Raw genomic sequence first — 16,670 nt, 5'->3', positions numbered from 1 at the left:
CACAACTCAGCAGATCTCCTAGTCTTCTGGAACCAACAATCATTCTGTCACTTGTTCAAAATTCCCTAAGGCAAAAGACTTTAGGATAGGAACTCCTAGAGACAGGAGTTGATGCAAAAGCCACTGAGGAGTGCTGTTTACTGACTTGTCCCTTATGGCTTGCTCATCCTGCTTCCTATAGTGCATCACCAGGTGCAAGGATGGCACCAATCACAATGGACTGGGCCCAACTTGGACCCTCCCCTGTCAATCACTATTTAAGGTAACGCCCTACAGTCTTGTCTGCAGGCAAGTTTTATAGAGGTATGAAGTTCCCTTCTCTCAGATGACTTCAGCTTGTGTCAAGTTGATATGAAATTACCCCAGCACATGTTCTTCTTTCCAACCTCTCCTCTACCTGTCTCATTGCCTCTCAAATAGAGGCCTCTCTTTTTATTTATTTTTATCATTTTATTTATATGCCTATAAGTACAAAATGCTGAGAACATTGAGTGTTGCTTATATTTGCATATATGAATGATTTCGGGGCATCTGCCAGGACAATGTGTGCAAGATTTAACCAATCACAAACACAGGATACCTCTTTGGAAATTCTCACATGGTTGTGTGTGAGGATGGCAATCTGCCTGCTCCAATTATAGTGAGCCTCTTTATGATTCTCTCAAGCTGAATGGACCTGCAGAGACACTGGACACCCTGTGTTGTCACTCAGTGAATCTGCTTTCTAAATTAGCTAATATCTTCTCTGTTTCTGTCTTCCTCGGTGGTTTCCAGTCCAGGCCTGAGGATGGTGGGAGTTAGATCATAACCCTGTATTCTTATCAAACACAAAAATCAGGAGGGGGTAGAGGGTCAGAAGGTAGAAAGGCCCAGGTATCCAATGAAACCTTAATTTCAATGGGTCCATAGTCCAGAGAGTGTCCATTTGACAGCAGCCAAGGCTTCCATTTTCTTGACCTGGGTGTGGTAGATCCACTGTATAATGTCATCTATTCCTGAAAACACACACACATTTAGTGTTACATAGTTTGAGCAGGTTTTATTTATATATTTATAAACATATAAATATGTTTATGTATATGCATATATGTATGTAAGACCAATTAAAAAAGAGACATGGATTTGAAAGAAAGCAAAAAGGGTATATGAGAAGATTTGGATGGAGGAAAAGGAAGGAAAAATGGTAGAAATATAATCTCAAAAGATGATAGAATTATAATTTCAAAACATAATAACTGAGAGACCTACTGTTAAATATATTTTTATAAAATTATGTATTAAAAATATTCCCACTTCTCATGAAGCATATGATTTGCAGACAGTATATTAGGCAACAATTTGTGCTATATTTGTTTTTTAATTTAAAGATCTACCTATTTTGCTATATTATGTTTATAAGCATTTAGCCTGCTTGTTTTTTTATACAGCACATGTGAGCTTGGTACCTACAGAGGTCAGAAGAGACCATCGGATCCCATAGCACTCAAGTTACAGTTGTTTTAAAGGGGCCATGCCAGTGCTGGGAAACACTGCCAGATGTAAGCAAGAACAATACCTTTTTTAGATAAAAAGAATTCAAAAATATGTCTTAAATAAATTCTAGAGTTGGGTCATGGACTATGAAGAAATGTTTGGGACTGGAGAGATGGCTTGGTGGTTAAGTTTACCTATGTATAGATTTTTAATTATTAACCCAGGGAATTATGAGTTTTAAATTAGCTCTCTTGTTACATATTTTGCAAGTTTTTAATCACACCCAATGTGTTTACAAATCTTGAGGTGTAGGAAGTTTACAAAATAGTTTTACAAATCTTGAGATAAGATTTAATCCTTAGCAAAAGTTTTAGAAAGTTAAGCCGAAACCAAAAGAGTATGAGATGAGTAGTGGTAGTCCTTATTGGGAATAAGCAGGACCTTTATTTTGTTTTGCTCTCCTTTCTCTGTCACACAACAGAAACCTTTAAACAAGTATGCTTGGGTCTAGGGGAGGGGGAGCCATACCCTAACTGTAGAGCCAAATTGTAATTCAAGTCAGACAGCATGAAACAATAAGTCTAATGCCAGTTCTACCTAAAGGACACCTGAATCCCTGTAAAACTGAATCTAGTAAGCTGAGACCAAAGAAGGCTTAGAGATAGGAAATTTTTGAGTGCTGGCTATAGACAAGAAGATGCTGCAGGAGGGAGCTGAGAGAAGCACCAGCCAGCAAAGAGTTGTGCAGGGTGTGTGCATGTTGCTGCTGGCCTACTCCTTTGCTTTCTCCCCCTCCTGCTAGGTCTCTCTCCCAGCTCCCACTCAGCAACAAACTTACAGATCCATCTATGTAACTTAAAAGACAAAACATTTACACAGTGTGGGCATGTGTGTGTGGGGGGGAGGGGATTCTAGACAAAATAAACTGGACTTGGAGCCGAGAAATAGAGAATGGGGACTCTCTTTCCTTTTCTCCATCACTCACAGTATTCATAAAAGTCCCAAATAATATTAGAATCTAAAGTACCCTTAGGTGGCCCTTTGGATTGAGTATCTAAGGAGTATTGCAGCCAAATTTGAGTGAATAAATTTAGGGCCCTTCAGGTCAGGTGTCAGGTGGAGAGGCTGGAGGAAGAGGCACAATTGCTTGGTTTGGCTAAGGAAACTACAGGATTGCAGCTCCCAGTAGGGTGGCATGGGAACAGGTGAAGAGGGCCAGTTGTATTTTTAAAGACAATTGCTGGAGGTACCTCCACCTCCAAGAGTACCAGAAGGATGCTGGACACTCCACGGTCACTTCCTCAGACTTAGGAAAATGAAAAGTTTATACCACCCAAAGGGGAAACTTACCTAATCGCTGCTGGTGGACGGGATGCTGAGTGATTGGTGAACCAGGAGAGTCTGTTGTAGGTGGTCTGGAGATGACAGATAGGATCCCAGTGCAGCTTAGACCAGGAGGGCAAATGCAAGTACTAGGAGAGTCCATCTGAGTCATGACACCAGATGTAAGCATTACAGCTCAGATGGAAAGGTATCTTGGCAGCTGGGAGCCAGGGAATACCCTAAAGTTATCCTGCACAACAAACCTCACACAAGAGATTTACTGAAGGGAAACAACCAGGAGGGTGGCTCTCTCTCTGCTCCTGTGAAAAACACCAGCAAACTGAACAGGATACAAGGCTTAGATACAGTTTCTTGGGGAGGGGGTGGAACTTTTCAGGGTGAAGCTTTCCAGGATGGAGATTGGCAGGATTTCAAGTCCAGAGCTGGGGCTTTTTACTCTGTAGGAGGGGGACAGTGTCCAGCAGTTAGGGCAGTTAGAGTATTCTGTGGGTGGAACCTGTCAGTTAAAGGTCCTCGGGGGAGGGGCCTGACCACTTAATATGGCTCAAGGGGCTTACACACACCATACATAAGGACACAACATATTTATTTCTCTGTTTAGGAAATTAGTCCTTTTTATCAACATAGAGAATGTCAGTTTTATTTCATTGTCTACCTAGAAAGATTCCCCAAGTGTAAAACTAGGATATTAAATTCCTATAGAAAATCTATAGTAATAAGAAGAGGGATTCTATGAACAAGTGCATCAGGATCATGATGGGGAAACATGCAGGGATGTCCAAACCAAACTAGAGGGAACTCATGAAATTTGGATCAATGGCTGTGGAGCCTACATGGGACTGGACTAGGCCCTTTGCATGGTGAAACAGTTGTGTAGCTTGATCTGCTTGGGAGGCCCCGGCGGTAAGATCAGAATCCATCTCTGGTGCATGAACAGGCTTTGTGGAGCCCACTACCTATGATGGGACACATCATGCAGCCTTGAGGCAGGGGGAGGTGCTTGGACTTGCCTCTACTGAATGTGCCTCCCCATGGGAATCCTTGTCTTCTTGTGGGAGGTGGGTTGGGGGGGGAGTCTGGCAGGGTAAGAGGAGGGAAGAGGGGGATCTTTGATTGGTATGTAAAACGAATGAAAAAATTCTTAATAAAAAAAAGAATTTCTTATTATCAGTGTGCTTGCTGTATGTATTGCACTTCTTGTGATAAAATACCTCACAAAAGCAACTTAGGAAGGAAGGGCTCATAGTTCAAAGTTAACGTCCATTGTAGTAGGAAAGTCATGGCAGCATTGGCTGGCTATATTGCACAGGCAGTTTGAGAAGTCCAAACTTCCTCCATCTTACAAGCTGGGTATAAGTTTCAGTTTCTTAAACAAAGGGCCATTAATTAACAACACCCCTGACAGCAAGGACCAGAGAGAGAAGGCATGGACAAAGTCTGAGTCAGCCCCCACAGTCTTATAAGGCAGTGACCCCCTGAAAAGGCCAGGACTTGTTCAAGTATGCCCAAATATGGAAAAACAGAAATTAAAAATGTGTCAGTGTAACTGCTGCCTGTTTGACCAATCATGTTAGAAATGTCATAGCTGTTCCTAGACTTCCCCTCACTAGGCTTAATAAGACCTGCACACCTCTGTCCCAGGTTGCCATTTTGTACAAGTGGTCAATCCCTCATGCTGGAAGTTTCTACAGAATAAACTCTCTTTGTCTTTTGCATACTATTTGAGTCTGGGATCTTCCTTCAGCAATTCTAGGACCCTTACAAGGTAAGGGGTAGAGAAATGAATATTTTGTTTAGCTAACTTTCTCCTTTTAGTTAATATGAAACCCTAATCCTTTAAATGGCACCTCCCACATTTAGAATAGGTCTTCCCACTTTAATCTATCCAATCTTATGATCCCTCACAATCATGGAAAGCAGGAAAGCATAGTGAATGTTAGTTAACTAAACTGGTCCCCACACTCTAGAACAAAGAAATGTGATTTTCTTCCCCTCAATGGCCATCAAGCTTAAATATCATGTGAAGGATCATTGATGTCAAATCACAAGAAAACATGAAGAAACAATGGGTTATCTTTCAGTACTGAACAAAGAACTAAGAAAATGTCCTGTGTTCAGAGAAAACATCTTTATGAAGGAGAGATAATCACATTTTCACAAAAGAAATTGCAAGAAAGATGAAAAAAAACCTGCCAGGAAGAAACACAGAGGCCATACAGAGTAACATGGAGTTCCAGGTGTAGAGGGAAATAAGAAAATTGAATCTAAGTCAAGTTGACTTTCCAAGATCCAGGGTTATGTCTTAAATCAAGAGAGCATGTCCCTACATGATGTTTGGCTCTTGTATTAACTAACTTCATATCAAGTAAAGAAATAGAAGTGAGAACATTCTCATGCATTTGCTATTGACCAGGTCTTAGATTTTTATATTGTTCTTTATCTCCTTCATTACCGTTTGTTGAATTCTAGAGGTACCATGCTGAACGAAGTGCCATGAGAATGTTTAAAATATCTTGGTAATCACCCACATATTGCTTACATTACTATGATTTTAGAATTAAACACTATATAGTATCCATGGTAAATCATTTATTTTTCCCAATAGCATTTGTGAAAAACAGGCACATGCTAATCCTAAAGAGGGATTTCTCCTAACTTGAATACATCGTGATGTTCTTACAGAATAAAAAGCTTTCTGAAGCTGAATCTGTCATGACAGATAAAGCAAGGCCTGACACAGATGTTAGTCTTTTTCTAGAGGTGGAACACTGTTCCAGTTTTCAATAACATTGGAATTCAAATAGTAATCAAAATTTTATACATGATCAGGGTTTGCCTCAGAATTCAATTTACTAGAACATAGAAAGCCCTGGGTATTATCCTCAGTAGCATGCCTATAGTGCAAATACATATAAACACTCATAAAGCAACATTAGAACATAAAATGTTTATAACTAAACAGAAGTTCTATGAGATGGTCTCCTTATTCTTAGGACATACTTGAGTGTCTAAGGATAGAGATCCTTGATAAAAGCAACAGATAATCTTCAGAAGGTATGTACATGCACATAGAAAGATACTATGTCACAGAAAATGGCAAATAAAAATGGTGAAATGTTATCAAATTGGTAAATACTGTAGAAAGAACAAGTATTTATTTGTATTGTTTTATTCTTTTAAGTATATTTGTAATTATTTTCTTATAAAGATAGAATATTTCAAGGTTTCAAAATGTCATTTATAAAAACACACAAATATCTAGTCAATTGATCATGGTGATAATTTATTTGTGCTGAAATGTGATTTTATTTGTATATTAATAAATAAGAGTGCCTGGGTGTCAGAACTAATAGAAAGCCATAGCAGAAGTCTGGCAGTGGTAGCACATGCCCTTAATCCTGATTACATGACAGGCAGATCTCTGTGCATTCAAGGATACAGCCTGCATGGAGACACACACCTTTAATCTCAATACCAACCCTAGAGACCTGGAGGTCTATATAGACAGGCAGTGATGAGGAGGTCATGTGGTTGGTTTTACAACCAATGAGACGGCAGAACAGAAAGTCAATAAAAAGACAAACCCACAGCAAGTAGGTCTCTCTCTCAGGGGAAGGACAGCAGCGGCAGCTGGTGGTAAGAAGGCGGTCTTGGTCTCAGCTCTTAGCTACTGCTCTCTGACCTCTTGGGCTTTTAACTCTGCATTTGGCTCTGTGTTTCTTATTTAGTAAAAACCATTCAGAATTTCATCTAAAATTGATATGAAAACAATGGCAATATAAAAAAATGTTTAATTGCATTAAGAAAGAACTGCTTCAGAAAATAACTTTATAAAGTCTTTCTAAGTTGATGGACATTGGATGTGTGATTCTTTTTCTCTTAGGTACTGTGTCCAATATTGTTGATTCTAGCTTGACATATTAGTATTTGCTTAAGTGGTCATAGTCCTCTGCTTTGTAATCAAACTTTGATAATCTATCTTGTACTTTATCTATTGTGCAGAAAAAATTTCCCCTAACTATTCTAGGTGGATTATTGTATTTATCAACTCCATCTTCATTTTATTATTTCTATAGTATTTCTATATTTTTTCCATTAGTATCAGCATACAAAACCTGAATCATCTTCATCAGCTTGTGTTTACTTGAAGGTAAATCAAACTCTTATTGTTATTTGCTTTGAGTTCATTGATATTTCTATTCATGTTTTCTTTACATTCTTTGATCTCATTGATGAAGTTTATATTTAGTCTGACATTGCATGTCCTGGGAATCTAGAGAATTCTCACTAACTTATTTTTCTCTAGGATTGTGGAGTTGGGAAGACAGTAAAATATCTTTGCTGTTCATAGTGCTCTCATTTTTGCATAAAATCTGGGCCTGTGAATATCTTTCTTTAATATGTACTTCAAATGTGTGAGTAGCTTGCCTCAGGCTGGACCATGAAGCAGATAGTCTTCTGAATAAGGACAATAGGAGTTGAGTGAGATATCATGAGCTGGTTATAGGGATGCTTTCTGGGAAAGGTACATACATGGACTTTGCATCAGATCTAGGTCTAAAGTAAAGTAAATATTTTCTTTAAGTATATGTTTCTTATTTTGGTCTTAAATGAGTCTACTCTATTACCTCATGGAGAATCCACCATGATTTGTGTATTCATTTAATAAAAAAATTCAGATATTGTATCTGCAACCAACCATCTTATTAAAGAAGAAACACAGAACCAATGTAAAAGAGAAAGCCGAGCCGGGCGGTGGTGGCGCATGCCTTTAATCCCAGCACTCAGGAGGCAGAGGCAGGTGGATCTCCATGAGTTCAAGGCCAGCCTGGTCTCCAAAGTGAGTTCCAGGAAAGGCACAAAGCTATACAGAGAAACCCTGTCTCGAAACCCCCCCCCCAAAAAAAAAAGAGAGAGAGAGAAAGCCAAGAAGTCAGAGGTCAGAGCTAAAATCTCACCCTTCCTCCTGCAGTGGTCCTAGCTCTCCGAAAAAGAGCTACTTCCTGTGTGTAAGTCTTTTCATAGTCTTTTTGTTCTGCCTTCTTATTGGTTGTAAACCCAAACACATGACTCCCTCGTCACTGTCTGTATGTACAGCCCCCCAGGTCTTAAAGGCATATGTCTCCAATGCTGGCTGTATCCCTGAACACACAGAGATCTCCTAGCTCTTCTACCAAGTGCTGGGATTAAAGGCGTGTGCCACCACCTCCACACTCTTGCTGTGGCTCTAATAGCTCTGACCCCTGGGAAACTTTATTTATTAACATACAATTAAAATCACATTTCAGTACAATTAGAATACCACCAAAAGATATGTCTGTAAATTTTAGTACATGTGAGTAAAATTTATGCGGATTAATCTAAATGTTTCTAGAAAAAAAGACCTATTTCAAACTGATAGAAATAATAAATGATACTGTCTGTACAAAGCAATTACTGTTAAAATGTCCAAGACCAGGATTTAACTTGACAATTAGTTTAGAGACATTGTTTTGTTATTATAATAGAATAAGAATGACTGTCAAACACCAAGTGTTGAAAGCAGCTTTCTGTCAGAAGCACAAGAGATCCTGCTCTGACACACCTCCAGCTCAGGGAAGCATTGTTTCTGCACTAACTAATGAGACTCTTGCCTTTACAGACTGACAAACGGTGTCTGACTGAAAGTGACTTCTGCTTTTATGAAACAGTGCTTTTTCACAGTAGTAACACAGAATGAAATATGACTGCTGAGGTCATGGCAAGCTACAGTTAAAGAGAAGGGCCAGTGTGCAGAAAGTCAGAGGAGAAGATGGTTGATATAATCACTCAACAAACAGCATTTGTTCACTCAATGTCAATTCACATGGGTGCTATTTTACTGTTAGATTATAATGATTTTAGATTTTTTTCATAATCTTATACTTTAGAAAACTGACAATTATTTCAGTGTCATGCACACTTTTTCTCAGTGGAACCATTTGACTGTAACAGGTGCCTTCCTCTCTAAAAGTGCCTGTTGCTGATTAAAAGACAACAAAAGGAACAAATCCATATATTTATCAATACTCTCTTTTACAGGACTTTGGAAAGAGTAATTACTATTTTATTTTTTGATGGAGTCTATATTGGATAAATAAGCATTCTTGATCATCTTGTATGGTTGTATTTTGGTCAGGAATGAATGTCTGAAATTGTAAAATCCAAGACGAAAGGACAAGGAAGTATAAGTTTATGCTAACTATTTCAAAGAGACATTTATTTTCCCCACCGAATTAGCATACTGCTGGTGACTGGTGTATGAATTTAAAATAAGTAGGTAAGAACAGCACAGTTATTAATACCCATTTGCATATAAATACTACATTCCATGGTTTTATAAGCATTTCAATGTATAAGCATATTAACATGCAAATGTTCAAGAGAAAAATATATTACCCTGTGTTTAGGAGTCTCTGTGAACAGTATGGTACTGTTTTAAAATATTTGAACATATTATCTTTAAGATATCCTGCACAAAATGTTTATAGCAACAAATTTAAATTAACTCTGACTGGGAGGAAACTCAGAAGTCCTTTAATAGACAAAGGGATAAACAAACATACAAAATATTACTTCATGATAAAATACATGGACTATGTGTCCATATATAATTTGAATAAAGCTCTCATTAGTCTGGAGTGTAATGAAATATAAAAACGAATACATTTTAAAGAGAGCAAAGAAGGGTATGTGAGTATGTTTAGATGAAGTAAAGGAAATGAGAATAATGATGAAATGATATTATATTCTCAAAAATTAAAAATAAAGCAATTTTTAAAAGTCCAAGAATCCCATATGATTTTATAGTATTCATCAATAGACAATAACTTAGACATGGAGAATGGATAGTTAATTTCTAGAATTAAAAACATAGTCATCATGGGACAGTAATTGTGGCTATAATTGTAGCAGTAAAAATTCCCCAATCTTTACTATTGCAATTGTTTATTAACATCATTGTACTGTTGGTGGGTGTGATTATTCCCCAGTGGCTATCATGTTGGCAGCTTATTTGCCATGATGGCAACTTTGAGATATTGGTGGCACTTTAAAGAGACGGGGCTCATCAGGCAGTCACTCTGAAACAGGGAGTGCTGCCTTCTAAAAATATTAGGTTGTTTTAGCCAGAACCTAGTCAAGCCTCAAAAGAGAACTGTTTTCAGAGACCAAGACTAACCTCTGTTCACTCTGCATGGCTTCCTGGCTCATCGTGTCCTTCTCAAACATGCCTCTGCTATGATGTCCTTTACTACGATGTGATATTAGCCTGATTGGGAGGCCAAACTGAATGAGACTACTGACTTCTGCATCTCCAGCCTCCAGACAACTAATAAGCAACAGTAAATAAACAAGGAAATATGGTTATAATACTCTAACAGAGTCTGGGTATGCAGGATACTAGTGATATGGATTATTAGAAATATCAGGAAAAATTTTGTTCATCATTATGACTTTTGTAAACCAAAAATTATCCAAAAATGTTTAAAAGATAGCCTATCAATAGAAGCTAAATATGTTTGTCACTTTGACAGTTCTAGCATGAGCCTTATAACCTTGACCTCACAGTGGCCAGTCACTGTGACTACTGCAGAATCCTCACACGTCAGTAGTAGGTTTGCCAACTGCTGTAGACATCTTTGGTTTTTAGTGCCAAGGAAGAAAAAAAAAGAAGTTTAAATATACTGAAAGGCTCTACATTCAAGGATTCGCTGTAAAGGCATTCTTTTGATACCTATTATTGACGTCTTAATGGACTGGTGGTCTCAGGAAGTATGTTGTCTTGTTTCTCCCAGATCACATAAACTTATTCTCAACTCAGCATTGGCTTCATGAGAAGCAACTCTTATTGATAATGTTTAGTGCTGATCCCTCAAAACAGAAGACTCCAGACTAGATGTGAGAAAAAAGAGCCTGTAAATCTATGTGTGTCTGTACAACTAAAGACAGAGGGTTTTGCTGTGTTGTGCTTCAGTGGTTTTACCTGTTATGAGCATAATCACTCATGGGTTAGTGCTCACATGTCAACCCAGCCAAACATTTAAAAACTTGCTGATTTTCAGTAACTTTCTATTGTTTCCAACATTTATTACTATTAGCTCCTATTTCCAAAAATGTGTACATTACTTTAAGCTAAGATACTAATGACTTTCCAAATATCCTGATTTACTTGAAATTTTATGTAACATGAAGTCAAATTGAATTTTTTTCTTTTCTTTTGGAAATTAGAATATAATTAAATAATTTCTCCCTTCTGTTTCTTCCCTCCAAACTGTCAAATATACCTTTCCTTGATGATTTTAAAATTAGTGGATTCTTTTTTCATTAATTGTTATTACATGCATATCTGTATATACATATACATATATTTCTAAACAAAACCTGCACAATCTGAATAATAAACATATAAATAAAACCTTTTGAGGCCACTTAGAATGGCTTGCATGTATAGGATCTCAGGACTGGCCAATTTATATTAGATAAGCAGTTGGAGCCTCATATTTGTAAACAGATAATGTGTTCTCTGCAAGTATTCATTGGTTAGTTACCTGTAGTACTTTGTCTAGATTTCCCCTTTTTTGTTAAGACACCCATTGCTATTAGTATTATTCAAGTCATTTGTTTAGCTAGGTGTAATTTTGGGGTATTATGGGTGAAGCTTTCCTGTCATTCCTAGGGGACATTATCTCCCAACAGACTTCTTTGGGTGCAGGAGTGACATTGTACTTGTATCTGTCACAACCAGACTTTGTAAGATCCATTGATCTCTTCATTATGTCTCATTATGGTTTTCTATAGTCCTCTAAATTCACTGTAAAAACAAGCTGCTTTGAATAAGGGTAAGAAATGCATATATCCATAGGTAGAAGGATAAGTTTTAGGGTATAGTTAGGGATAGCATTGGTCTAATAAAGTGAATGAAGTAAGTTCTCTTCTAATATCTGTATACTCATCAGCCCCTGGAAGTTGGCTAGGTTGCTAGGTCAAGGCATGATTTTTTTCATATTAAGTAGGCTTTAAGTTCAATTAGACAGCTGTTGGTTACCTAAAATATTAATAGAGCCACTATTTCACCTTTAGGGGATATCGTAACATGCCTGGGTAGGTTTTACAGCTAGATAGAGTATCAAATATTGATTGCTCCCTCCATTGGCAGATTACATAGTACTTTCCGATAATATTAAAGCTATCCATAGGAAGGAGTCTTTCAAGGTTAGACAGTCTGAATCTCTTGAGTCCTGTTTCTGAAGGGAGGGAGGAAGGGTAGAAAGAGAGACAGAGAAAGAGGCATAGAAACAGAGAGACAGAGAGGGGGGGATTGTTACTGGATTAGTGATGGGGACATGTGTCCATTTCTCCTTTTTTGCTCTAGAGGCACATCTGGTGCAGACACATACAAACTCTTGTGCATAATGCCTGTCTGTGTAAGTCCATGTGTGTTCTGATCCTGTTGATTTAGAAGATCTTGTTTCTTTGGTGTCCTCCATCCCCTCTGGTTCTTATACTCTTTCTGCATCCTCTTCCTCGGGGTTCTCTTAGCTTGGTTGAAGTTGACAGGTATTTGATGAAAGCATCCAATTTAGTGCTGAAGTTTCAAGGTCTCTCATTCTCTGAATTATGTGTGGCTGTGGGTCTCTGTATTATTTTTTTCTCATCTGCTGCAGGAAGAAGCTTCTCTGATGCAGTCTGGGCAAGGCACATTATCTATGACTATCCCAGAATGTCATTATCAGTCATTTTATTGCTGCATTTTTTGTTATTGTTGCTGTAGTTCATGGAACAGTAATATTTGGTTTTACCCAAGGTCCTTGGGTTATCTAGTCTCAGGTTCTCAGTCACCGAAGCAGTGTCAGGTATGGGTCCCATCCCGTGGTTGGGCCTTAAATCAATCAGATATTGGTTGGTTACTCCCACATGCTTTATGCTACCATTGCACTAGCACATCTTGCAAACAGGACACAAGATGAAAGGGTTTGTTGCTGTGTTGGTGTTTATGTTTCTTTTTTGGTAGCATGTAGCAAACAGAGTACCTGCCAGTACCAAAGATGGAAGCACATGGTGTAAAGGTTGCATGCAAGCAGCAGTTCAATTTCTCCATGTTCAATGAGTTGTGTAGGTATTTTCTTCAGCAAGGGGGCCTTGTCAGTATATTGAGAGCAACCTATAATCTTGGCAAAATTTTGGATATTCTTACTGGTTCCCATGGGAACCCTTTAGCTAACAATTCAATTAAATGTAACCCAATCCCAGTACTGAAAATTCTTTTGGTGACAAGAGATGTCCATTTGGTTTTCAATCTCCCCCATTATTTAGCGATTTAATTTAGGTCATCTTTATATATGTGTGTGTGTGTGTGTGTGTGTGTGTGTGTGTAATTTATATGTATATAGATAGATAGTTATAGATAGATAGATAGATAGATAGATAGATATAGATAGATAGATAGATAGATAGATAGATAGATAGATAGATAGATATGCGTGTGTATATATGCATTTATTTATATGTATTTATATGCATATATTATAAAGCTTCAACTGTAATAGGATTTCATAATACCCTTCAAATGATCTTTAATTTTTGCTGTCTATCCTCTTCTTTCCTCCCTTGTCCTCCTTTTCCCTCCCTCTACCCCCTTGATTCTTCAGTTTGTCCTGCCTCATTCATTCATAACTATTTCCCTTCCCTAGGAGATGTATCTGTCCTATCCCCAGACCCCTATTCTAAACCTAGCCTCTATGGTACTATGGATTGTAGCTGGGGTATCATTGACTTAATAAATAATATTCACATTAAAGTGAATATACATCATATTTTTCTTTCTGGGTCTGAGACAGATACCTCACTCAAGATGATTTTTTTTATTCCATCCACTTACCTGTGAATTTCATGATTTCATAATTTTGTAACTGCTGAGTCCATTGTGTAAATGTATTACATTTTCTTTATCCATTTGTCTGTTGAAAGACATGTACTTTATTTCCAATTTCTGGCTATGATCAATAGAACAGCAAAGAACATGATTGGAGGAACAAGTCTGTATTTCCACCAGAAATGAATGAGTACCCCCCTCATTCCATATCCTTGCCATCAGGAGCTGTTATTTATTTTATTATTCTTAGTGATTCTGCCTGATGTATAATGAAATTGCAGAGTAGTTTTGATTTGAATTTCCCTGCTGACTAAGGATGCTGAATATTTCTTTAAGTGTTTTCTCAGTCATTTGAGTTTCCTCTTTTGAGAATTCTCTGTTCGAATCTATATCTTTTTAAATTAAGTTATTTGTTTTCTTAATATCCAGTCTTTTGCACTCTTTATAAATTTTTATATTTGCTCTTTATCAAGTTCAGACATCTGAAGAAGACATTTAAGTTGGAGATTTTTGAAATGTTTGCTGAAATTTCCTGGGATCTTTTGTTATCACGAGTGGTTGAAATATGGATATCTTCTTTATATGTTAGGTACAGGTGGGAAGTAGGAGAGCAATTAGCAGTATAAACAAGAAATGTTAATTTAGTGGTTCCAGAGCAAGTTTAATAGAAATTCTATGTGACTCAGCAGCTCCAATCCTAGGTGTAGACCCATTTAAAATGACAACACAGAAGCACACACAAGTCTGGGCATAACTGTCTACTCACATGGTTCATAACTGCCCCCAGTGTCCAATTTTAAATTTCTCTAGTATTTTTTAATGCAAATCTTAGTTTGTGTCTGAAAGGCCCCTCAACTGGCAAGGGCACTGTGAGGCTGAACCATGCCTCTAGCTCTTGTGAAAAGGAAGCTTAAAGCAGTCGCCTCACCTGGCAGAGATCAGATGATTGGAACACACAGTGGCTGTCGACAAAGTTCCACACTACAGTCTGAATACTGTCACGTCACATGAATGTCTCCTGCCAAAGAACAGTTCTATCGGAAACTAAGGTAAGAGTGGGACACTACTTACACTTATACCCACATCACTAACCACAGACCATAGGCTTCCTCTACTTTGGTCAAGAAAGGTACTCTTCAGACCCACACACATGCTCAATAATTTAATTTTTCTTACTTCTTATATTTCAGTTCATCCAAAAAGGAGAGTAGTGTTCTTTTCTTCAAAGGCATTTTGTGCTTGCACCTGTTTTAACCCTTTAATTTGTAGTGAAAGAATGAGGGTTGCTGAAACCCAACACCAAAGTCTATCTCCTGTTCTCAATAGCGCTTGTTAGACTGTCACCAATAATCTTCTTGCTTAGATGTTCTCTGTCTGTTAATTTCTCATATCACCATTTTTTAAGAAAGTTGTGGCTGCCATTCTTATACTTCCCTCCATGATGTAACAAACAGTATTCGAGGTGACAACATTAAATTACTATCAACACAGGTTACTGTTATATGTACACTCAAAGCAATTACTGCTCTTTCTCTTGAATCCTGTAAGGTGTCAGTTCCTCTAATTCAAACAGGAATGTTTTGATAACAGTATCTGCTTCCTAAATGTCACAACTCAGGACACCTCACTGTTTCTGGAACATACCTATTTTTCCAAAAGCTTTTTTTTTCAATTTGTCCTGAAACAATATCATTGCTTTACCTGTTCATTTGCCTTTAAAATTGTAAAGCTTCACAAATTCAGTTAATATAAAATAAACAATTAAAAATTCATTTCACATCTTTGTGTTCTTACAGATTTTGACCAGCTCCATTAATCAATCAAAGGAGAAGTACCATGGGATAAGTACTGTACTGGAGGTACTCACAGAGGACGTCCGGAGCTGGAACACGGTATAGGGACATTAAACCAAAAATCACATTGTACTACACTGACTGATGTGGCAAAGGGAGGAGGAGGAGAGGTAGGAAAAAGTGTGGGTAGAAATGGAATGATGGAAGAGAGAATGAGAGAAGTAAAATAAAGTTGAAATTTTAGACAATGCTACTGGAAGAGATGTGTGTATACAACTATGGCTTTGCCTATATATAAAACAAAAGAAGTACTAATTAAGATGAAGGAAGAGTAAGCCATGGTGTTTCCAATACACAGGCATAGAAATTATTTCATGGCAATTATTCATAAACTGAGGGGTGGAAGAGTAGTTAGAAAATCATTTTCTTAGACATGCATTTCTCATTGGAATTACATACTTCCCCCAAGTCACTGCAGACTGATTAATTGTTCCCACTATCCTTTCAAAAATTTTATTTCAATTTTAAACTTTGAATACAATCTGCACTCTAATGTAGATATGAGAATAAATATTTAGAGTACAGTTAGGAAGTAAGCTGTTTGATAGGAGAGGCCTTATTAGGTGCCTTCAAGGGAGGGAACATGGCTCATCTCAACAGCCACATGAAATTGGCTAGTTTTATAGTACTTAGCATGATCCTTCATTATATAGGATTTGAGTCTAATCAGACAGCTATTTTTTTCAAGACATAAGTGCTGCTATTGCATCTGTAGGGATATCTTACCATGCAGTTCAATATATATCTCATAGGTCTCCTTTATTTCTCTCACTTAACAGTTTGTATATAATTGTCTGGTACTAGGAAATTGAGTCCTCAGGAAGGATTTCCAGTCAGTCCTATCTCAATTCCACTGAGACCCAAGCCCTAAGTGTAGGTTGACTCCATCAATTTGGACATGCCTGTGACTTCAGGGAGCCATCCTAGAGCAAGAGCAATAGCCTTTATAGTTTGGGGAGTCTCTGAAAATCCTGATGAAACAATTCAAAAGGTGGATTCTTTTGTCTTGTACTGGGTTTTGTGTTAGATAACCTTGGCTCTTGTGGGAAGTGTGTGTGTGTGTGTGTGTGTGTGTGTGTGTGTGTGTGTGTGTGTGTGTGTGTTTCTGT

At 37.7% G+C, this 16,670-nt stretch overlaps 2 long non-coding RNA genes across 3 annotated transcripts; one reads left to right on the top strand and one right to left on the bottom strand.

Moving 5' to 3' along the window:
- Positions 1-429: 429 nt before the first annotated feature.
- Positions 430-10,344, bottom strand: LOC121830328 (uncharacterized). 2 transcript variants are annotated; one of them, XR_013052360.1, is made up of 3 exons: positions 10,016-10,344; positions 2,824-3,116; positions 430-995 (listed from the first exon to the last, which is right to left on the bottom strand). It is a non-coding gene; the product is annotated as an uncharacterized LOC121830328 (long non-coding RNA). The 2 variants fall into 2 exon arrangements; XR_006073514.2 differs by lacking the exon at positions 10,016-10,344 and having other exon boundaries at positions 2,824-3,505.
- A 4,196-nt stretch (positions 10,345-14,540) lies between these two features.
- Positions 14,541-15,760, top strand: LOC143273776 (uncharacterized). The gene is made up of 2 exons (XR_013051952.1): positions 14,541-14,757; positions 15,505-15,760. It is a non-coding gene; the product is annotated as an uncharacterized LOC143273776 (long non-coding RNA).
- Positions 15,761-16,670: the final 910 nt, after the last annotated feature.

The sequence above is a fragment of the Peromyscus maniculatus genome, chromosome 6 (assembly GCF_049852395.1).
Source record: "Peromyscus maniculatus bairdii isolate BWxNUB_F1_BW_parent chromosome 6, HU_Pman_BW_mat_3.1, whole genome shotgun sequence".
In the NCBI taxonomy this organism is placed as follows: Eukaryota; Metazoa; Chordata; class Mammalia; order Rodentia; family Cricetidae; genus Peromyscus; species Peromyscus maniculatus.
Note: the sequence above shows the minus strand (reverse complement) of the source record. Positions and strands in the feature narration are given on the sequence as shown.